We start from the raw sequence: 22,231 nt of genomic DNA on the forward strand, positions 1-22,231 counted from the left end.
TCCAAAAGGTTAGGGGATAAGGTGTCTGATCCCGGGGGTCCCGCCAGAGGCTCATGATGTCACGCCCCCTCAATGCAAGTCTATGGGAGGGGGCGTGATGACCGTCACACCCCTTCCCATAGACTTGCATTGAGGGGGCTCTGCCCTGCATCACCAGTTATCTGGCACGGAGCCAAGTTCGCCCCGTGCACCGGATGTCTGGGGTGCTGCAGCCGAGATCCTTAGCAGCGGGACCCCCACGATCAGGGGCGGAGTAACCCTTTAAGGACTGGTCCTGCAGGACTTCTGCTAAAGGGAACTGCGTTCCTGCTGTGGAAAAAGTGCAGGAACTCCATTCCCATGAGTTCCTGCAGGACTTGAGCCCTGGTCATGGTACAGCAGAGATTCTTCTTTCTGCTCTGACAGGACTCGACTCACTTACTAGGTAAACTCCTCCCTGTCTAGCCAGACTAGGGGGATGACAGCTGTTTACATGACTCCTCTGCAGATCTCTGCTGTCCGATACAAAAAATTTTATACATTGTAGTAGTCCTGCAGCAGCATCAGACTTGTTCATGCATCATGGACAAGAGATGACTCATGGACAAGGCTGCATGTGCAGGTGTACCAATCACCTCTCTCCACCACTAGAGAGGGCACGCCCCCTTCTCCTTAGAGGAATTCTAACACTATGAGCTAATGAAAAGAGGTATTTTTTTTAAATAATAAATATAGGTGATACAGGCATAAAAACTTACATGGTCAGGATTAGGTACTGTGTAACATGCTATTTCAAAAAAACATTTTTTTTTGTTGGATCTGACAGGTATGCTTTAAAAGTACAACAACCCTAGTAATAACACACTATTGGTACAAAGGCATAAATAAAAAACAATCTATACAGTAGCACAAAACATGTTCCCTGGAGATGTGGGCTATGTATACTATGTATTCATGGAAGTTCCGAGCACACAGACATAAGTACTGGAAGCACAGGATAGGTAGCCAAGCTGTCCCCTCGGTCAGATGCAAGGCAAACAGGAAAACATGATGTCCAGTTGCCAGCAAAAAATATATTAAAAGTCCAAAGTTTAATCTACCATCTTATAATTCCAAAAACAACCAAAAAAGGATATAAAAAGTCACAGAAACGCTGACACGTTTTGAACCAATTGATTTCATATAGTCCCATTCACCTATTGCATTAGCCTAATCGTTCCTTAGAAAGTGCAATGGCTAGCAACAATGATTCAGTAAACAGTTAGTAGACATAGTTATGAGCCATGCACATCAGTCATGCATGGGCCCGGGTGCTCTGCAAACCCACACTCGACCTTTCCCTTAATATTAAATTAGCTATAAAAAATAAGAAATATAGTGCTCCATGGTGTAATAAAAGAGAGACCCGTGGGGTATAAGTGCAAGTAGCAAAGAGGCTCACCTGGTGAAGTTGCGTAACCACATACACAACAATGGTGAGCGCATGTAATGTCTGCAGCCAGCTGGGCTGAACAATGGAGGATGAGAAGACAGGCTTCGGTGGAATGCCGGCTTTCACATAGTCGCAGGACATAGTCGAACCAACAGGTGGGTAAAGTGCTAGAGTCGTTTAGTCTCCCAACATGCCAAGTATTAAATTAGACATGCAATCCCCATTTCGGTCACTAGATGTCACATTGTACATGCACTTTTTAGGCTAAAATTTTTAGCCTAAAGTCTATGTGCGTGTTATACGCCGATACACCCCCAGGAAAGGCAGGGGGAGAGAGGCCGTTGCTGCCCGCTTCTCTCCCCCTGCCTTTCCTGGGGTCTAGAGCCCTGCTGCCGGCCCTTCTCTCCCCCTGGCTATCGGCGCCGCTGCCCGTTCTGTCCCCCTCACTATCGGTGCCGGCGCCCCATTGCTGGCGCCGATAGCCAGGGGGAGAGAAGCGGCGCAAGGGGGAGAGAAGGGGCAGCGGCACCCATTGCCGGCGCCGCTGCCCCGTTGCCTCCCCCCATCCCCAATGGCATAATTACCTGTTGCCGGGGTCGGGTCCGCGCTGCTGCAGGCCTCCGGCGTGTGTCTCCTTCGTCGTTGCTATGCGCTGCACGGCGCGGCGCATGACGTCAGTGCGCCGCGCCATGCATAGCAACAACGCAGGGGACGCACGCCGGGGTCGGGTCCGCGCTGCTGCTGGCCTCCGGCGTGCGTCCCCTGCGTCGTTGCTATGCACGGCGCGGTGCACTGACGTCATGCGCCGTGCAGCGCATAGCAACGACGCAGGGGACGCACGCCGGAGGCCTGCAGCAGCGCGGACCCGACCCCGGCAACAGGTAATTATGCCACTGGGGACGGGGGGAGGCAACAGGGCAGCGGCGCCAGCAATGGGTGCCGCTGCCCCTTCTCTCCCCCTGGCTGTCGGCGCCGGCAATGGGGCGCCGGCACCGATAGTCAGGGGGACAGAATGGGCAGCGGCGCCGATAGCCAGGGGGAGAGAAGGGCCGGCAGCAGGGCTCTAGACCCCAGGAAAGGCAGGGGGTGTATCGGGGTATACACGCGCACACACACACCCTCATTTTACCGTGGATATTTGGGTAAAAAAATTTTTTTACCCAAATATCCTTGGTAAAATGAGGGTGCGTGTTATAGGCCGGTGCGTGGTATACCCCGATAAATACAGTATATAAATTATGTGTATAGTTAAAATGCACAAGAGCTTTATAAAAATAACAATTCATATAATAACATTGTATATATCACCATTATCCCACACTACAAAATTCTATAAATCATGTATGTAATTAAACTGCAAAAATTCAGTATAATAATAAAAAAATATATAAATGTTGTATATATATATATATATATATATATATATATATATATATATATATACATGTGTGTGTGTGTTTGCAGATCCAAACAAAGAAGTGACCACAGCACACTGAAGTATCAAACGTGCAGGTAACTTTTATTCCATGAACAAGCAAGCAAAATGTTTCGGTGTTCTCACAACACCATTCTCGTTACCTGCACTTTTGATACTACAGTGTGCTGCGGACACTTCTTTGTTTGGATCCGCATTTGGACCCTAGACAGGGGCCTCATAGACCTGCTTGCACCTACAATATTTTTTCTTTGGATGTGCTGCTTCCCTTTGCAACTATATGTGTGTATATATGTTACTAACACATGAATTCATGATATTAATACATAATAAAATAATAATGCATATATTTGGAGGTGGACGAATCAAAGCTGACCAAGTTGAATTCGTTCCCTAATTTCATGAAAAATTTGATTCTGAACGAATCCGAATTTCCTTATGCCTTGTGGTAATATATCGCTTCATTCACTACATTTTGTGTGGGCTAAAATGGTGGCTATCTTTACAGCAGCAAATACATTCACCTCAAACCTGCATTCCATCTGGCTAGAGAGAGAACAGACACTGTGTGGTCACTAATCAGCATTACAGACAATACAGATCAGCACAGGGGAAATCCATTGACCTCAAGCCCGCACACTGCAGGCAGGCAGGGAGAGTTTAGAAGTCGTTTCATAGTCTGCCAATTGAGATCATCACAGGAAGCACACCCCATTCAAAGACTGCAAGCAATTGTGCAAGCAGGGACACTTCAGAGAGAGAGAGAGAGAGAGTACACTTTTTTCTATTGCAACCGTACTGGGGTGTATAACTGTAAAAAAAATCTCTTTAATCTCTTCATTTGTGATACCATATGGTCTCCCGACCGTGCTGCCACATCCAGACTCTGTCATTGTGCCACTCTGAGGCAGTGATTCTAATAGCGACACCTGTAATCTGCATGTCATACTGAACAACAGTATTACTTTACTACTTCAGCACACTCCCTATGCGTGTTACGAAGGCAAAGTGTTCTACACCCCTATTGAGGCTCTCTGTAGCCCAGAAATAGCTGTTTTTTAATAGCAATTTGCTGCAAATATATTCATATCTAACCAAATTTTTCGAAAAAATTCGGCGAATCGGCTGAATATAATTTTTAAAAAATTTGCCCATCTCTACATAAACTGTATTATATAATACCATGTTAACTCTAAACACGGCAATAAAAAAAATGCCCACAAGGCCACTAGGCACAACTCAATCTCACAGGGGACATCTCAAACCAACCCATGACTTTATCAAACCACATAAACCCCCAACCTCATACACTCACCAACTTACCCCCTGTCACGCCCCATGGGTGTGGACCCACTGTGCCACAAGTGCCAGCTGGCCAGGCAGGCAGAATGGGGCTAAACTGACACTTAGAGATAGCACCAGAAGCAGTAATGCTGAGAATGGTGTTTATTTACAAAGGGGCAAACAGAGTCCAGTAAACAAGCAATGAACCGGGAACAGCAGACAGATCAGGCTGAGACCTAGCAAAACAGACAGAACAAGGAAGAATCTACAATTTTGCTGAGGCCCAGAACAACAGGTGTGGCCTCTTTAAATAGGGATTGCCTTCCAACAATTAGAAGGAGAACTACTAAGGAGCGCACGCCAGCCTTAGATTAAGTTTCCACTTGGTTTTCTGACAGTTTTTGGAAAACTGCCACTGCAGTTTTTGAGCCAAAGTCAGAAGTGGATCCATTTGGGAGGGAAGTAGAAGTCCTTCCTTTATATTTCCCATTCCTTTTGAATACACTTCTGGCTTTGGCTCAAAAACTGCAATGGCAGTTTTCCAAAAACTGCCAGAAAAAAAAACAAGTGGAAATGTAGCCTTATAAGGCAAGGCCAGTGCTCATGTGCGGCCCCTAGTGGACAGAACAGCAAGACACACATCATACTAGGCAAAACAACAGGGACATGGCACCATGAATGTTGCACAGTGCTGGTAAGAACCTGGGAACATGGTACGCTGGTGTTTGCCAAACAGCAGTGTTACACTTCCAAACACGTTCCTGCTCCCGCGCCATGTCTGGTCTCAGTGAGGCACTATCTGGAATTTCTTTTGTATTCATGACAACTGACTCTCCTCCACGAAAAATACTTTCATCACTATGTGGCAGGGCAGGAGAGCCAATGAGCTGTGGTGGTGGCACTCACAATAACTTGGAAGTAGGACATTGAAACAGACATCTGCTGGTCACAGATGCCGGTGACTGTGGTCTTCTCCTTCACTAGTTTTCTGGTGTTTTCTACATTCTGGGACCCTAATATTTGCCTGTTTTCTGACCTTGCCTACTGGCTGCTGTTTTGGACCTGGTATTGTCTCTCCTTGTTTGAACCCTACCTGTATTTTAGTATTCCATCTGGTTCTGATTTTGTACTGCCCTTGTTCTGACCTTCTGGTCTGTTTTGGACTTTCCTTTGTGCATTCTGATTCTGTTCTTGACTTGTCTGTCTGGTTCTTATCTGGTTTGTCTGATATCCCTTTAGAGCCCCATGCATTTATTCAGTACAAGGATTGTCATCCAATTGGAGGGGCTTTAGGACAGCTCATCAAAGTACTTTGAGGCAGGGACTGGGGTAAGGTGATCTACCAATGGTTTTAAATTTCCCGCATTTGTACATAATTTGTGTGATCAGGGATTGGTGATGTTTTTTTTTTTTTTTTTTTTTTTACTTTTTCTAGACTGAGAAGCATTAACAACTCTTCTTGTAAGGTTCTCAGAAATTTTATATTGTTCAGGCCATGATACACTTCCACAAGCATGTATTATGAAGAACAGAATTTGGTTGGTCACTGTTATTTGAATAAAACTACTCACACCTGCTTCTCCTTACATTAATTACAACCACCTGACTAATTTCACTTTGAAATAATCTGCTTATCCTAAAGGTTCACATACTTTTTTTTCACTCATAGATATGTGATATTGGATCATTTTCCTCAAAAAATAAATAAAGTATATAATTTTTGACTTGATTGATCTCGTTCTCCTTATCTACTTTAAGGAAAATCTAATGTAGTATTAGGTTAATTTATGCAAAAGTGAAGAAAATTCTCAAGAGTTTATTCACTCCCACCAATGTATACAAAAATTTCCCTGGAAAAGCATTATATTCCCATAAATCTTGTATCCATAATGTGTAATATTTGTCAAGATGTTAGCAACATATTCCACTTTATTTACATAATCTGCATGCTAGGTTAAGGAGAGCTATATGTTTGGAATGGAGGGAGAGGGAGGGGCTAGCCAGCTAAGAGGGCATGGATCTCCTTACTAAACACTTTTGAATATGAATGTGAATGTATTTAGGGAAGCATATTCTCAATTTTATAAATGTACTACAAATTTTTCCCAAAAGTAAAAAAAAATAAATAAAAAAATCGACAATGTACTAACAGCATATCTTGATCTTTGCGCCATAGAATGTAACCCTTAGACCTTCCTTCTTGCGATCTGTTAAAGACTTCCTGTAACTGTGGCCACACTGTATATAATATTAATGCATTTTTTATATCTGTGGTCATGAATAGTGGCAGTTGTGCATGACTGTAATACCAGGTACATATACATACTGTACACTAAAAAGTTACTATGCATGGATAAACATCAGAGGTACTACAGCACAAAATCCTATTTGCACTGTTCGTTAATGAGGTCCCAGAGGTCCAACTCTCAACAATTACATATTGTTGGCATACCGGCAGGCCATTTGGGCTTTTTTTTTTATTCTAATTAAACCATTTAGCTTTAAGCATTATATAAACATATCTTGGTGTTAAAAAATATGTTGTCATTTCATATTCAGTGTATTGTCATTTCAAATTCAATGCAATATTTCAATCTTACAAAGCAGCATAATACATTTATAGAACTTCACCATTTATCAATAGTAATCATCTTACAATAAGAATGGTTGTATCATGTTATGTCAAGATATGCAAATTATTTTCATAAAGTTTTACAATCTCCACAAAATTGTATGTTACTCGTAACACTTCCTTCCTATTCTACTAAAATACACACTAAAAAAATCATAAAAGAATAGAAAATATGAGAATTTATTTTTATTTTGCTGCTTTAGTAGCAATGAAGAAGAGATAATGGTCATCAAGGCTGTCATTGTGCCTGAAGCATTTGTTTTCTGCTGTACAAAAAGATTTAAAAAAAAGCAATTACAGAATTCATTGATATGTTGTAAAATAGAACCTAAAGATATTTCTGTAAACAGCCTGTCGAAAGAACATTAATGTTATAGTAGGCACATGCAAGAGAAGCTTCAGCCGCGTCAATCAGCATGGATTTGGTAGAGGAAGATATGTGTTACAACTTTTAGCTATTGCGGGATATTTGAGATGTCATAAAATACATTACATAAAGTTGCATCCCTTTTTTTTACTCATAGAAAATGTGCTTTCTACGTTTTCATGCTTTATGAAAAGTGAACAATTTGTTTAAATACTGAACATGCTTTGAAAGTCTAGAATAAGTTTAAGGGAACCTCTCATCAGATTTTACGATATATAACGTGTGGCAATTCCCAGGACACACTCCTGCTGGGAGTGATGGTGAGAAAATGCAGTTCCCGTCAGCCTGTAAGTAGTCCAATGGGTGGGGAACCATCCTCTGCTAGACCTGTCTGCTCAGGCTGTGATCATGCCCACTCAGCATGATAGACAGACCATGTCACCACTCAGCTCACAAAGCAGACGGAGCAAAGCCATGACGCGGGTCTAGCCCAGGCTGTCATTCATGCTGAATGGGCGTGATTACAGCCCAAGGACACATGACTAGCAGGGGATGGTTCACCACCCTGGGGACTACTTATAGGCTAACAGGAATACTTTTTAACCACTTGGGGACCCAGGCGTGTACAGGTACGCCCCCGTTCCAGTTCCCTATATGCCCTGAGTCGTGTTACCGGCATTTAAAGCGTCCTTTTGAGTAGAAAACGCTTTAAACCCAGTGGGTCCCAACTGCTATTAGCAGCCAGGACCCATGGTTAATGTTTTGAGTCCTTAAGGGGTAAAACTACAGTTTCTCATCATCGCTTCCAGCAGGAACATCTCCGGAACATGGTGTAGATGAAGATTTTACCAACTTGTGTGGAGGAACCAGTCAGATTGCTTCTTTTATTTTTCAGAGGTCTTTTTAAAAATGAAGATTTTTTTATTTATTGATACCTATAGGCAACTGCACCACTTTCCCTATACACAGGTTTTGATAAATCTACCTAATTGTGTTTATATTGCTTCATTAAACTCCATTTTACAGCGTTCCAGGCTCCAGAGCATATAATATGGCGGATCCACATGTCAGTACATGGGGCAAGGGATGCTGGGAAGGCGGGAAGGCAAGGCGGGAAGGGAAGTAGGTGGTATGACCCTGAGTCACATGCAGGGTGCAGCCTATCAGCAGACAATCACCCCTGTGATGTCACAGCCCTATATAATTTTTCAGCCATATTGCGGCCAGCCACTTCATTCATTACACTGCAGAGAGATAGGATGGACAGCCTGTGTGTGTTACAGCAGAGAAAAGCGCATTCCAGCAGCATTTAACATCCTCCTAGTCACATCAGTGTTCTCGCGGACGGAGAGCATTGTTTTTTTCACTGAAAAGGATTTTTACTGCAGCTGCAGGCATTAACCTCCTAGTCACTTTCTTCGGCATAGTATTACAGAGAGGGGCACATGTTGTGTGTTGCCTCATACATTTCAACAAGCTGCATCAACTTCATAAACCTTAGGAGGAGAGGAGGCAGGAATAATTTTCAGTGCAATTCAATGTCTTTGCTCCACAAAAAATCATCTACTGGTTATACTAGTCTGTAGATGGTATAATAGCCAGCAGTCCATTCCTAATAGTCTTTGACAGAATGCAATTTTGTGTTTAGTACACAGCTTTTTTTTGGCTGCAGCACTGTTGTGTAGTGCTGGTGTTTTACAAAAATATACATTTTTTTAAGGGTATTGTAGCGCATTTTTCTGCCCTCATCATGCATACTGCATACATACATCTAAGTAGTGTACTATTTCGTAACTGTTAATTTGTCAAGAGCCTACATACTGTGATAGGACAGCCAAAAGTAATCACCGGCTGGTGTTTTAAAAAAAATACAGAGTTTTTAGGTGCATTGTAGAGCATTTCTCTGCCCTCATAAGTGCATACCGCATACGTACATCTAAGTAGTGTACTATTTTGTTCCTGTTAATCTGTCAAATACCTACATACTGTGAAAGGACAGACAAAAGTATTGTCCTGCTGGTGTTTTACAAAAAATACAGAGTTTCATGCATATTGTAGCATTTTTCTGCCCTCATCAGTGCATACCGCATGCTTACATTTAAGTAGTGTATTATTTTTTACCTGTTAATCTTTCAAGGGCCTACATACTGTGAAAGTCCAGGCAAAGGTACTCACTGGCTGGTGTTGTACTCAGATACTTTTTAAAGTGTACTGTAGAGCATTTCTCTGCCCTCATCAGTGCATGCCACATACGTACATCTAAGTAGTGTGCTATTTTGTACCTGTTAATCTGTCAAGGGCATTTATACTGTGAAAGGACAGACAAAAGTAATCTCCTGCCAGTGTTTTACAAAAATACAGAGTTTTTAGGTGCATTGTAGTGCATTTTTCTGCCCTCATAAGTGCATACAGCATTCGTACATCTAAGTAGAGCAGCGTGCCACTGGGTGATGCAGCAGGCTGGACCACTACATAGGAGCCACGGTTCTCCCAGGCCCCTTTATGGTGGCAAAACATATGTTGACGCAGGGCCGTGGTGCCAACATTGGGACTCTGGTCACGCTTCACCTTCTGCCGACATATCTTGCATGTTGCCATGTGAACCTCCTCTGGATTCTTGATGAAAAACTGCCACACCGCCGAGTATATGATTTCCCCACCAACAGTCCGCACTAATTGACTGCTACTGCTGCCATCTCCAGGAACCCCTGTTCCACTACCTCCCGAGAAGGTAGGCTGCCGCGAAGCAGGTGGTCTCCCCCGGGCACGTTTGGCTCCAGAATTTCCACTTCTGCCACAACGCTGACTGCCAACCATGCTACCGCCTTGCTGGCTCAGCTGCTGCCTCATGGGCAACCTGCAACTCTCTTCTCCTCATGATGATGATGAAGCCCCTTCTGCACCAGGCTCCCAATTGCGACTGGCTTCATCATCATGAACCCTGGCAACACCGCTTTCCCACTTCACTCTCCTCATCACTACTTGCCCGCCTAGCGGAGGAAGCGGCGGATGTCTCCTCCACTTCTTGGCTGGGCAGTAGCTGCTGACTGTCCTCTATTAGATCATCCTCAGTGAATAGTGGAGCTGAACCCACAGCATAAGATACTTCTGTAGGAGAGGGAACAGCATAGGACAGAGGAAATGGGAGGACAGGGACTGCTCCCGGGCCATGCCAACTGAGGGTTGTGTCTGAGGAACCCACCGATTGTTAACTGGGGGTGTCAGATGTCACTTGTGAGGAAGTGGATGACCGTGTTAACCAGTTGATGATGGCAGATGGGTTGCTGGTCGAGACACGACCGTTAGCTGATAACGGGAGCTAAGGCTTCTCGCTGCTATTCCTGCTGCCACTCGCCCCTAGTCTTCTGCGACCTCTACCTGAAGGATTTAGCCTTCTTCCAGAGAAGTGCACGTCCTGGCACTTCTCTGCCTGACATACTTAGTGCGTATATGAGGGGAGTACAATACACTTCACTACGCTTACAACAGTATTTATCTAGAACAGCAGCAGTTGTGCACTTTTGGCTGTCCTTTCACAGTATCTAGGTCCTTGACAGATTAACAGAAACAAAATAGTACACTACTTAGAAGTAGGTATGTGGTATGCACTTATGAGGACAGAAAAATGCTCTACGTACATTTAAAAAAGTATCTGAGTACATCACCAGCCGATGAGTTATTTTTCCTGGACTTTCACAGTATGTAGGCCCTTGACAGATTAACAGGTAAAAAATAGTACAGTACTTAGATGTAGTGTTGCTCGCGAATATTCGCAATACGAATTTTATTTGCGAATATCGCAAATTCGCGAATTCGCGAATATTCGCGAATATAGCACTATATATTCGTAATTACGAATATTTTTTTTTTTTTTTTGTTTGTTTTTTTTGTTTTTCACAGTACACATCACAGTGATCATCCCTCTATGCTTCCAGCTTGTGTGGTGTAAAGAAGGCTCTAATACTACTGTGCGAGTCTGGTGTGCGAATTTTCGCATATGCGAAAATTTGCATATGCTAATTTTTGCACATGCAAATTTTTGTTTGCACAGGTTTTCGTATATGCAAATTTTCATATATGTTAATTTCCGCATACACGAAAATTTGCATATGCGAAAATAAAACGCGAATATTGGCGAATATATGACGAATATTCGTCCATATATTCGCGAATATTCGCGAATTCCAATATGGCCTATGCCGCTCAACACTACTTAGATGTGGGTATCTTGTATGCACTTATGAGGGCAGAAAAATGCTCTAAAGTACACTTACAAAAGTGTCTGAGTACAACACCAGCCAATGAGTACTTTTGCCTGGACTTTCACAGCATGAAGGCCCTCAACAGATTAACAGGTAAAAAATAGTACAGTATTTTGATGTACGTATGCGGTATGCACTTTTGAGGGCAGAAAAATGTGCTACAATGCGCCTAAAAACTCTGTATTTTTGTAAAACACCAGCCAGTGATTACTTTTGTCTGTCCTTTCACAGTATGTAGGCCCTTGACAGATTAACAGGTACAAAATAGTACACTACTTAGAAGTCCATATGGGGTATGCACTTGAGGGCAGAAAAATGCGCTACATTGAGCCTAAAAACTCTGTAATTTTTTTTAAAACACTAGCCGGTGATTACTTTTGGCTGTCCTTTCACAGTATGTAGGACCTTCACAAATTAACATGTACAAAATAGTACACTACTTAGATGTACGCATACGGCATGCACTTATGAGGGCAAAATACAAAATAGTACACTACTTAGATGTAGGTATGTGCTACAATGTGCCTAAAAACTCTGTAATATTTTTTAAAACACCAGCCGGTGATTACTTTTGGCTGCCCTTTTGACAGTATGTAGGCTCTTGACAGATTAAGAGTAGTGTTGCTCGCGAATATTCGCAATGCAAATTTTATTCGCGAATATCGCATATTCAGGAATTCGCGAATATTCGTGAATATAGCACTATATATTCGTAATTACGAATGTTTTTTTTTGTTTGTTTGTTTTTTTCCACAGTAAACATCACAGTGATCACCCCTCTCTGCTTCCAGCTTGTGTGGTGTAAAGAAGGCTCTAATACTACTGTGTGAGACTGCCGTGCTAATTTTCGCTTATGCAAATTTTCGCATATGCAAATTTTCGCATACGTGAATTGTTGCATATGCGAAAATAAAATGCGAATATTACGAATATGCGAATTTAGCGAATATATGACGAATATTCATCAATATATTCGCGAAATATCACGAATTCGAATATGGCCTATGCCGCTCAACACTAATTAAAAGGGCAGAAAAATGTGCTACATTATATATTTTTGTAAAACACCAGCAACAACAGTGCTGCAACCAAATAAAACTGTGTATTAAACACAAATTTGCAATCTGTCACAGACTATTAGGAATGGACTGATAGGTATTATACCATCTACGGACTAGTATAACCAGTAGATGATTTTTTGTGGAACAAAGACACTGGATTGCGCTGAAAATTATTCCTGCCTCCTCTGGTAAGTTTTATGAAGTTGATGCAGCTTGTTGAAATGTATGAGGCAACACACAGCTATGTGCTCCTCTCTGTAATACTATGCCGAAGAAAGTGACTGGGAGGTTAATGCCTGCAGCTGCAGTAAAAATCCTTTTCAGTGAAAAAAACAATGCTCTCCGTCCATAAGAACACTGATGTGACTAGGTGGATGTTAAACGTTGCTGGAATGCGCTTTTCTCTGCTGTGACACACACAGGCTGTCCATCCTATCTTCTGCAGTGTAATGAATGAAGTGGCTGGCTACAATATGGCTGCCGATTATATAGGGCTGTCACAGGGGTGACTGAATGCTGACAGGCTGCATCCTGCATGTGATTCAGGGTCATACCTCCTTCTTCCCTTCCCACCTTGCCTTCCCGCCTTCCCGGCGTCCCTTGCCCCATGTACTGACATGTGGATCCGCCATTTTTGATGCCCTGGTGCCTGGAACGCTGTAAAATGGAGTTTAATGAAGTGATTTGCGTGATAGAATGCGTTGCAAATCGAATATTTCCTGAATGAATCCGGGTTCGTCAGCTTCGAGTCGCTCATCTCTAGTAGATGGGAGAATCGAAGCTGACGAAGTCGAATTCGTTCCAAATCACATGAAAAATTTGATTTGAAACGAATCCGAATTTCCTCGCGCTTTGTGGTAACAAATCGCTTCATTTACTACATTTTGTATGGGCCGGGGGGGCTAAAATGGTGGCCACATGTGTGAAGACATGGGGCAGGGAACTCTGGGAAGGTGAGAATGCTGGTAGTTTGGATCATCCTGAATCACATGGCGGCATGCAGCCTATCAGCATCCATCCCAGCCCTGTGATGTCACAGCCCCATATATTCGGCAGCCATTGCTGAAGACATGCATTTGCTGAGAGAGCATAGACTGTGTGCGCGCATTGACAATACAGATCTTTACAGCGGCGAATCGATTCACCTCAAGCCTGCATTCTTTCTGGCTAGAGAGAGAGAGCAAACACTGTGTGGTCATTAATCAGAGTTTCTGCTGACAATACAGATCTGCACAGGGGAAATCCATTGACCTCAAGCCCGCATCACTGCAGGCAAGCAGGCAGGGAGAGTTTAGAAGTCATTTCATAGTCTGCCAATTGAGATCATCATATGAAGCACTCCCCATTCAAAGACTGCAAGAAACCATAGTGCAGGCAGGAACAGTTCAGAGAGAGAAAGAGAGAGAGAGAGAGATTACGCTTATTTCTGGTGTAACCGTACTGGGGCGTATTACTCAAAAAAAAAAGTGAAATATATACGCACTCAGCAGTTCTACGTTTTTCTGGTTAAAGCTAATTGGGGGCAGTAAGTGTAAAAGCACAAATAGACTTACGCACTAGATTGTTGCGCTTATTTCTGGTGCAACCGCACTAGGGCATGTTACTCAAAAGAAAAGTGAAATATATATGCACTCATCAGTTCTACATTTTTTCTGGTTAAAGCTGATAGGGGGCAGTAAGTGTAAATAAACTAATAGACACGTATAAAACTGAAAAAAGTGGTAAAAAGTGGGATTAACCCCTCTAGGCTACACAGTCAGACTTGTATAGAGATGTTTGGTTATATCTATAGTGGTATATACTACTATTGTATGCGTATGTGCGCAATATCTTTCTGGCCAAATGATGTAGTAAAATAATAAAATGCGGCAGTATATAATATTTGCCCCTATCGCAATAGAGCTATATCCTCTTTATGGTGCGTATTTATATATTTCACATACACTTGTGTTAATAAAGTATGTTTATTTATTACTTATTTAAAAAAAATTACAGTTTAACCCCTTGCCACAAATGGACGTTTGTTAACGTCCATCTGCGGCTCCCAAGGAAACTATAGGCAACCAGGACCCATGGCTAATGGCGGACATTGCCGATCGAGCTTACGTCCAGCATTAACCCTTTAGACATGGTGATCAAACTTGATCACCACGTCTAAAATGAAAATAAACATTACTGGTTAGCTCAGTGGTGCTGTTCGGGACCGCCGCGGTGAAATCGCGGCGTCCCGAACAGCTAGCAAGACGCTTTGAGGATCCCTCCCTGTCTTCTCACTGTCCGATCACCATTTTTATTTTTTTTTGTTAACTTCACCATTCACATAAAAGTTTGCCTCATCACTGAACAAAATCTTCTGCGTAAACTGAAGGTCCTGTTCCAATTTTAGTTTTGCCCATTCTGCAGCACCTAAAACTACGGATACTGGAAGACTGTGCTAGCATTTCTCCTGCGGTGTTGCTATCAGTGTGTGAAGAGTGGGAGAAGAGGGTTGCATTGACAATCCAACACAATGGGCAGCACATTGAACACATATTATAAATGGTCAGAAACTTGTAAATAACTCATGAAAGAATAAAGTTAAAACCAAGCACATCGCTGTTTTTCTTGTGAAATTCTCAATAAGTTTGATGTGTCACATGACCCTCTTCCTATTGAAAAAACTAAAGTTGGATTCAAAATGGCCGACTTCAAAATGGCCACCGTGGTCACCACCCATCTTGAAAAGTTTCCCCCCTCACACATACTAATGTGCCACAAACAGGAAGTTAATATCACCAAATATTCCCATTTTATTAAGGTGTATCCATATAAATGGCCCTCCCTGTAGATGTAACTAAACATCTCTAGACAAGTCTGACTGTGTAGCCTAGAGGGGCTAACCCCACTTTTTTCTGTTTTATACATAAATATTGGTATTTTAAGGTGGTACTGGGAGTCCTAGACTTACGCACTAGATTGTTACGCTTATTTCTGGTGCAACTGTACTGGGGTGTATTACTCTAAAAAAAGTAAAATATCAGCGTACGTAATTGTCCCAACTATTTAATCATAACATTAATGATCTTATATGGTCAACCTTAAAAGAGCAACAAAAAAAATTCCAAATATTAAATTTGCTTATTTCTTGGTCACATCACATCCATAACTACTTTAAAGTCATAGCGCAAAAAATAAACCCACAGTTCCGTAGGTAGGAAAATTAAATAATTTATAGGCGTCAGAACATGGCAATAAACAGAGTTTTTTTTCTTTTTCAAGTTTTAAATCTTTTTTTAACCCTAAAATGACCAAAGTAAACCAAATTTGTTTCAATTTTCTCAACATATTATTTTTTTTCTGGCTTCATAATACATTATTGTATATGATAAAGTGTACCAATGGAAGGTATAACTTGTAGAGCAAAAAAATAAGTGATGTTAATGTGGTATGGCGGAGTGTGAGATGCAGGGCAGATGTTATTACCCTAGGGGCAGATGGCATTAACCCCTTGTATTCGTGATTCCAGGGCTTGGTTTAGCCTATAACCACCCTAAGGTATACCGCTGGATCCTGGGCTAGGCACGGGGGCAATGAAGACACCAACACTAAGTCACGTACAATGGTAGGTTTACTGAGGGTAGACAGTTGTTACAGTCTATGCAGTACAGCCGGGGTCCAAGGAGGTGACAAATGACACAGTGACCTCGCAGGCTTGCTGGGACTTGTAGTTAGAAGGGAGAATTTAGTGCAGGCCACACTGGGTAGACAGATGACTTGACTGACTTGTGACTGACAGTATGGTGCCTTTATCTTACTTGCACTTGACATGGGGCTGCAGAACTTGACTTGAGGCCTCCACTACTCTGGACACACACTCTAGGCATGATTTGGCTGGACCTCAGCAGGAAGCAAGAGAGAGAAGCTGGCTCCACCCAGGGCTTATATGGGGGAGACTAGCAGGGAGCCCATAGGTCACCCTCGGGGTCAGCTGGTCACTGGTACCTCCTAGGTAACAATCACATGGTACATTTTAATAAAGGTATAACACACATCATAATGCATAACATATTTATAATGGAGGAAACACTGCAGGGGGCCCTTGGGACACGGAGGGAAACTGCCTGACAGAGCAGGGAAGGTACGGGGTAACACCATCCCGTACTTGGCTACCGCATTAATGTGATCCTGGTATTGCCAGATAGAACTGCACTATTTCTATCTCCATACAATACATTTTGGGTGACAGCGAACTATGTATTGTGCTTGTAAAGTTTGCATGCAGCTGATCAAACATGAGAGCTCATGACCTGAAGCTCCAGGGGGAGGGGGGGAATCAAAACCTGGGCAAAAGAAAAGTTGCCCATAGCAGCCAATCAGATTACTTCTTTCATTTCTCAGAGGCCATTTAAAGAAGTGATCTGATTGGTTGCTATGGGCAACTGATCATTTTTTCCTCTGCACAGGTTTTAATAAATCCCCCCCCCCCCCCCCCCGGTGCACGGTTTTTGTGTTAATTGTATTCCGTATGTACCTCAGCACCTGACCCTGTAGCTTTTAGCTTTATATGGTTTGCCCCTTTGGGGCTGAGCTGCTGTGGTTCCTACTTTTCAATAATACCACTCACAGTTGATATAGAAGGGAAGAAATTCGAGGAGATAACTTGTGACAGTGGTGACATCCTCTTACAGTACCACTCTGGAATTTAGTGGGCTTTTTTTTTTTTTTTAGAACAACCCATTCTCTCTCAAATTATTGAAAACTAATGGAAAGAAAAAGAGAAAAAAGGAGGACAGCGCCTCGCGTATTACCCAAGATACTGTGGTCCCTGAAAGACTCAGGGTAGGGGGGGGGGGGCTCTTATAGATGGCCGCTCACCTGACCACGTAGAATATGCGCATATAACCCCTATGGGGTATGGAAAGATCCTCTGAAAATTAACTGCTGGACCCAAGGTAGGAATGGGTAGAAGGGAACTTCTCCCATAAAGTGCATGTAGAATATAGGAAAATAAACCTTGTCAGAAGGCGCTGTTCAAAACATCAGACGATTCAGGTGGAAGTCAAATAGAGATGAAAGTGCTAGGAAGCACTGTGTTTATTAGAATACCAAATAGACGCGTTTCGGAGGATCATACCTCCTTCCTCAGAATGGCATACAGTATAGCATTGTACGGTGCTTTATATACTATCTAACAGGGAAGTACAAATGGTGGGAGGGATCACAATTACACACATAAACAATACGATAATGATAAACATAGAACAATGAATAAATTGTAAGTAGCAGATTATTCAAATAAGAAGATACATGCATTTAATAAATGGAAATTGCGATGTATAATCACTTAAAAACAAGAGCTAAGAAACAAGGACTAGAGGTCAAAGCAAGCCCCGCTCCCGTGCACCGGCAGTACTGCACCAGAGTGAGGCTTGTCATAATGTAAACATCAACATAGTATGTTAAACGCTGTCAGGCCACGTGTAGCTCCGATCTGGAGAGACAGAGGCGGAGGAGCTGGTTGTCAGGGACGCGCCGTTGTGGTAAGCGGCGGCCACATGGTACAGCTGAACCAATCAGAGTAGAAGGGAGTGGAACTTCTCTCATAAGGTGGACAGCAAGTGTGTTATGAATGGAAAAGCGCAGAGGAGCTAAGTGACCACAGCAAACATCCAACGGCGGTCCTGTGGGAAAAAAGATGCAACAAATTAAAAACATGGGACAATTTAGATATCAATATAGATACATACATAAAGTAATATAGAAAACAGTGATTGTAATATATATTAACTTTAAAGTGAATGGGCACAAAGTAATCTGTAAAGGGGCTGAATGAATGGAGAGACTGTATGGGTGAATGACATACTTATAAAAAATATATATATATATATATACACGAAATAGTAAACAATGAATAAATATAATAAAAAGTAATTAGTTATTGGAGTGGGAGTACAAGATATGCTATAATGACATGATAAAGTTAAAAATAGCTGGGTCAGAAAATATATTGAGAATAATGACGATGAGTGCAATAGATAATCAGTCAGAATGACATGAATAAAAATTGTATAGAGAAGTGAACAGATATGCATTTATAATAAAGTGCAAATAACTGATTAATAAAAATAGAATATACACAACATAAATAAATAAATAAAGTTACAGATACCCAAGGTCTAGAGGTGAATAAATACTACTACTGATAATGATGATAAAAATACATGTATTAATAAAAAATATATATATAATAAATATGAGTTAATATTTAAAAATGTAATTATTATTTGAAAATTATTATATTATATTACTAGTAAATAATAAATAATAGTAGTTATATAACCTGATAGGATCCGTATTACGATTCTATAAAGGAAGACATCTGAGTGAAAATATTTTTTAAAAATTATATATATAAAAGACAAAAAAAATTTCCTTAAGGTTAACAGATTAACGCATAGAGCACATATAGAGCACGTATAAACCATAAGGTTGTGAATAATTAAAAATAACTTTCAATTAGTTCATTTAAACCAAGCGGCATGAGAGAGTGAAGTTTATATATCCAGTAATTTTCACGTCTTTTTAATGTAGAGAAACGATGGGGATTATCTTTAGAAATACCTTCGATTGGAGTGATAGAGATAACTCCAAAGTCAGAGTTGTGCCGCTCAACCAGATGACGTGACACACTGTGTTGTAAAAAGCCTAATTTTGTATTGCTTCTATGCTTATTTACTCTATCACGAAGGCATTGTATAGTCCGCCCAACGTATTGTAGGCCACAGGTACATTGTATAAGGTAAATAACATATTTCGAGTTGCAGTTCAGAAATGATTTATTTGGAAAGGTCTCTTGGGTAACAAAAGAAACAAATTCCTTCTTTTTGTTAGAGATGACTTCACAACATTTACAACGTGAGTTACCACATTTGAAGCTACCTAGTTTACTAAGGAAGGTGTCACTATTCTGTATTTAACTTTTTAACCTGCTTGGAGCCAGGATATTTCTGAGGGTACGGTTCCTCCTAAAAGTTACTCCTGGTTTGGAGGGCAGGTGAGGCTTAAGGAAGGGGTCCTGTAGCAAAATGTGCCAGTGTTTGCAGATAGTTTTTTTTATGTCTCTGTTTTCTTTACAAAAAGTAGTAATAACATTAATTGACCACTCCTTATTGGAATCAACAATAGGTAATGTATGGTTATTATTATTACCATTATTAGGGTTACGACTGGGTAGCAAACACTCTTGTTGGCTGAGATCACTAGCTCTTATATAGGCAGATTCTATAAGCCGTGTGGGATACCTTTTGGCCCCAAATCTAGCTTTAAGAATATTGCTTTGGTCTTGAAAGTCCAATGTGGAGGAACAATTGCGTCTAATTCTTTTGAATTGTCCAAATGGAATGTTGGTTATCCATTTTTTATAATGTGCGCTCCGAAAGTCAAGATAGCTGTTGCTATCGACTACCTTGAAGAATGTTTTCGTTTGCAAAAAACTTGAGTTATTGTGAAAAACCGTCACATAAACCGTCACAAAACTCTGCGTGATTGTTAAAAACAGAATGTGTAAAATTGAGACCCCAGTTATTCTCATTAATTAGCATTAAAAATTGATTAAGATCACTGAGACTCCCACTCCAGATAAAAAAAGATATCGTCAATAAATCTTTTGTAAAAACGCCAGAATTTAAAAAGGGAGTTTGAATAAATAATATTAACTTCAAACAGACCCACAAATAAATTAGCGAAACTTGGTGCCACCTTGGAACCCATAGCGGTGCCCGTATGTTGCGAATATATTTGTCGTTCAAACTCAAAGTAGTTGTGGGTTAATATAAAACGTAGCCCTTTAATGACAAATTCTTTTTGAGCTTGGGGCATGGAGTCATCCAAGTTGAGAAAATAACATATAGCACTAAGGCCCTATTCGTGATCAATTACTGTATAAAGTGAAGAGATGTCCATAGTTACAAGGAGAGATTCATTGTCCCATGGTATTTTAATAACATGTTTAATAAAATCTGTTGTATCTCTCAAATGAGAATCCAATTTAAGAACATATTTTTGTAACAGAATATCAATGTAATGTGCTAAATTAGCAGACAAAGAATTGACCCCAGAAATGATCGGACGACCTGGAGGGTTAACTTGGTCCTTATGGACTTTGGGCAAATAATAAAACAAGGGAAGGGAAGGTTCTGTAGGCATAATGTAATCCCTTTCTGATTTGTTAAGGACCCCATTAGAAAAGCCCTCAAGGACAAGACTTTTAAGTTCATCCTTATATTTGTCTGTGGGGTTAAATGACAGGGGACAGTAGAATGTTTTATCAGAAAGCAGTCTCATGGCTTCTTTAAGATAGTAAACTAGGTAGCTTCAAATGTGGTAACTCACGTTGTAAATGTTGTGAAGTCATCTCTAACAAAAAGAAGGAATTTGTGTCTTCTGTTACCCAAGAGACCTTTCCAATTAAATCATTTCTAAATAAGCATAGAAGCAATACAAAATTAGGCTTTTTACAACACAGTGTGTCACGTCATCTGGTTGAGCGGCACAACTCTGACTTTGGAGTTATCTCTATCACCCCAATCAAAGGCATTTCTAAAGATAATCCCCATCGTTTCTCTACATTAAAAAGAAGTGAAAATTACTGGATATATAAACTTCACTCTCTCATGCCGCTTGGTTTAAATGAACTAATTGAAAGTTATTTTTAATTATTCACAACCTTATGGTTTATACGTGCTCTATATGTGCTCTATGCGTTAATCTGTTAACCTCAAGGAAAATTTTTTTTGTCTTTTATATATATAAATTTTTTTAATATTTTCACTCAGATGTCTTCCTTTATAGAATCGTAATACGGATCCTATCAGGTTATATAACTACTATTATTTATTATTTACTAGTAATATAATATAATAATTTTCAAATAATAATTACATTTTTAAATATTAACTCATATTTATTATATATATATTTTTTATTAATACATGTATTTTTATCATCATTATCAGTAGTAGTATTTATTCACCTCTAGACCTTGGGTATCTGTAACTTTATTTATTTATTTATGTTGTGTATATTCTATTTTTATTAATCAGTTATTTGCACTTTATTATAAATGCATATCTGTTCACTTCTCTATACAATTTTTATTCATGTCATTCTGACTGATTATCTATTGCACTCATCGTCATTATTCTCAATATATTTTCTGACCCAGCTATTTTTAACTTTATCATGTCATTATAGCATATCTTGTACTCCCACTCCAATAACTAATTACTTTTCATTATATTTATTCATTGTTTACTATTTCGTATATATATATTTTTTATAAGTATGTCATTCACCCATACAGTCTCTCCATTCATTCAGCCCCTTTACAGATTACTTTGTGCCCATTCACTTTAAAGTTAATATATATTACAATCCCTGTTTTCTATATTACTTTATGTATGTATCTATATTGATATCTAAATTGTCCCATGTTTTTAATTCGTTGCATCTTTTTTCCCACAGGGCCGCTGTTGGATGTTTGCTGCGGTCACTTAGCTCCTCTGCGCTTTTCCATTCTTAACACACTTGCTGTCCACCTTATGAGAGAAGTTCCACTCCCTTCTACTCTGATTGGTTCAGCTGTACCATGTGGCCGCCGCTTACCACCACGGCGCATCCCTGACAACCAGCTCCTCCGCCTCTGTCTCTCCAGATCGGAGCTACACGTGGCCTGACAGCGTTTAACATACTATGTTGATGTTTACATTATGACAAGCCTCACTCTGGTGCAGTACTGCTGG

This window comes from Hyla sarda, chromosome 4 (genome assembly GCF_029499605.1).
Source record: "Hyla sarda isolate aHylSar1 chromosome 4, aHylSar1.hap1, whole genome shotgun sequence".
In the NCBI taxonomy this organism is placed as follows: domain Eukaryota; kingdom Metazoa; phylum Chordata; class Amphibia; order Anura; family Hylidae; genus Hyla; species Hyla sarda.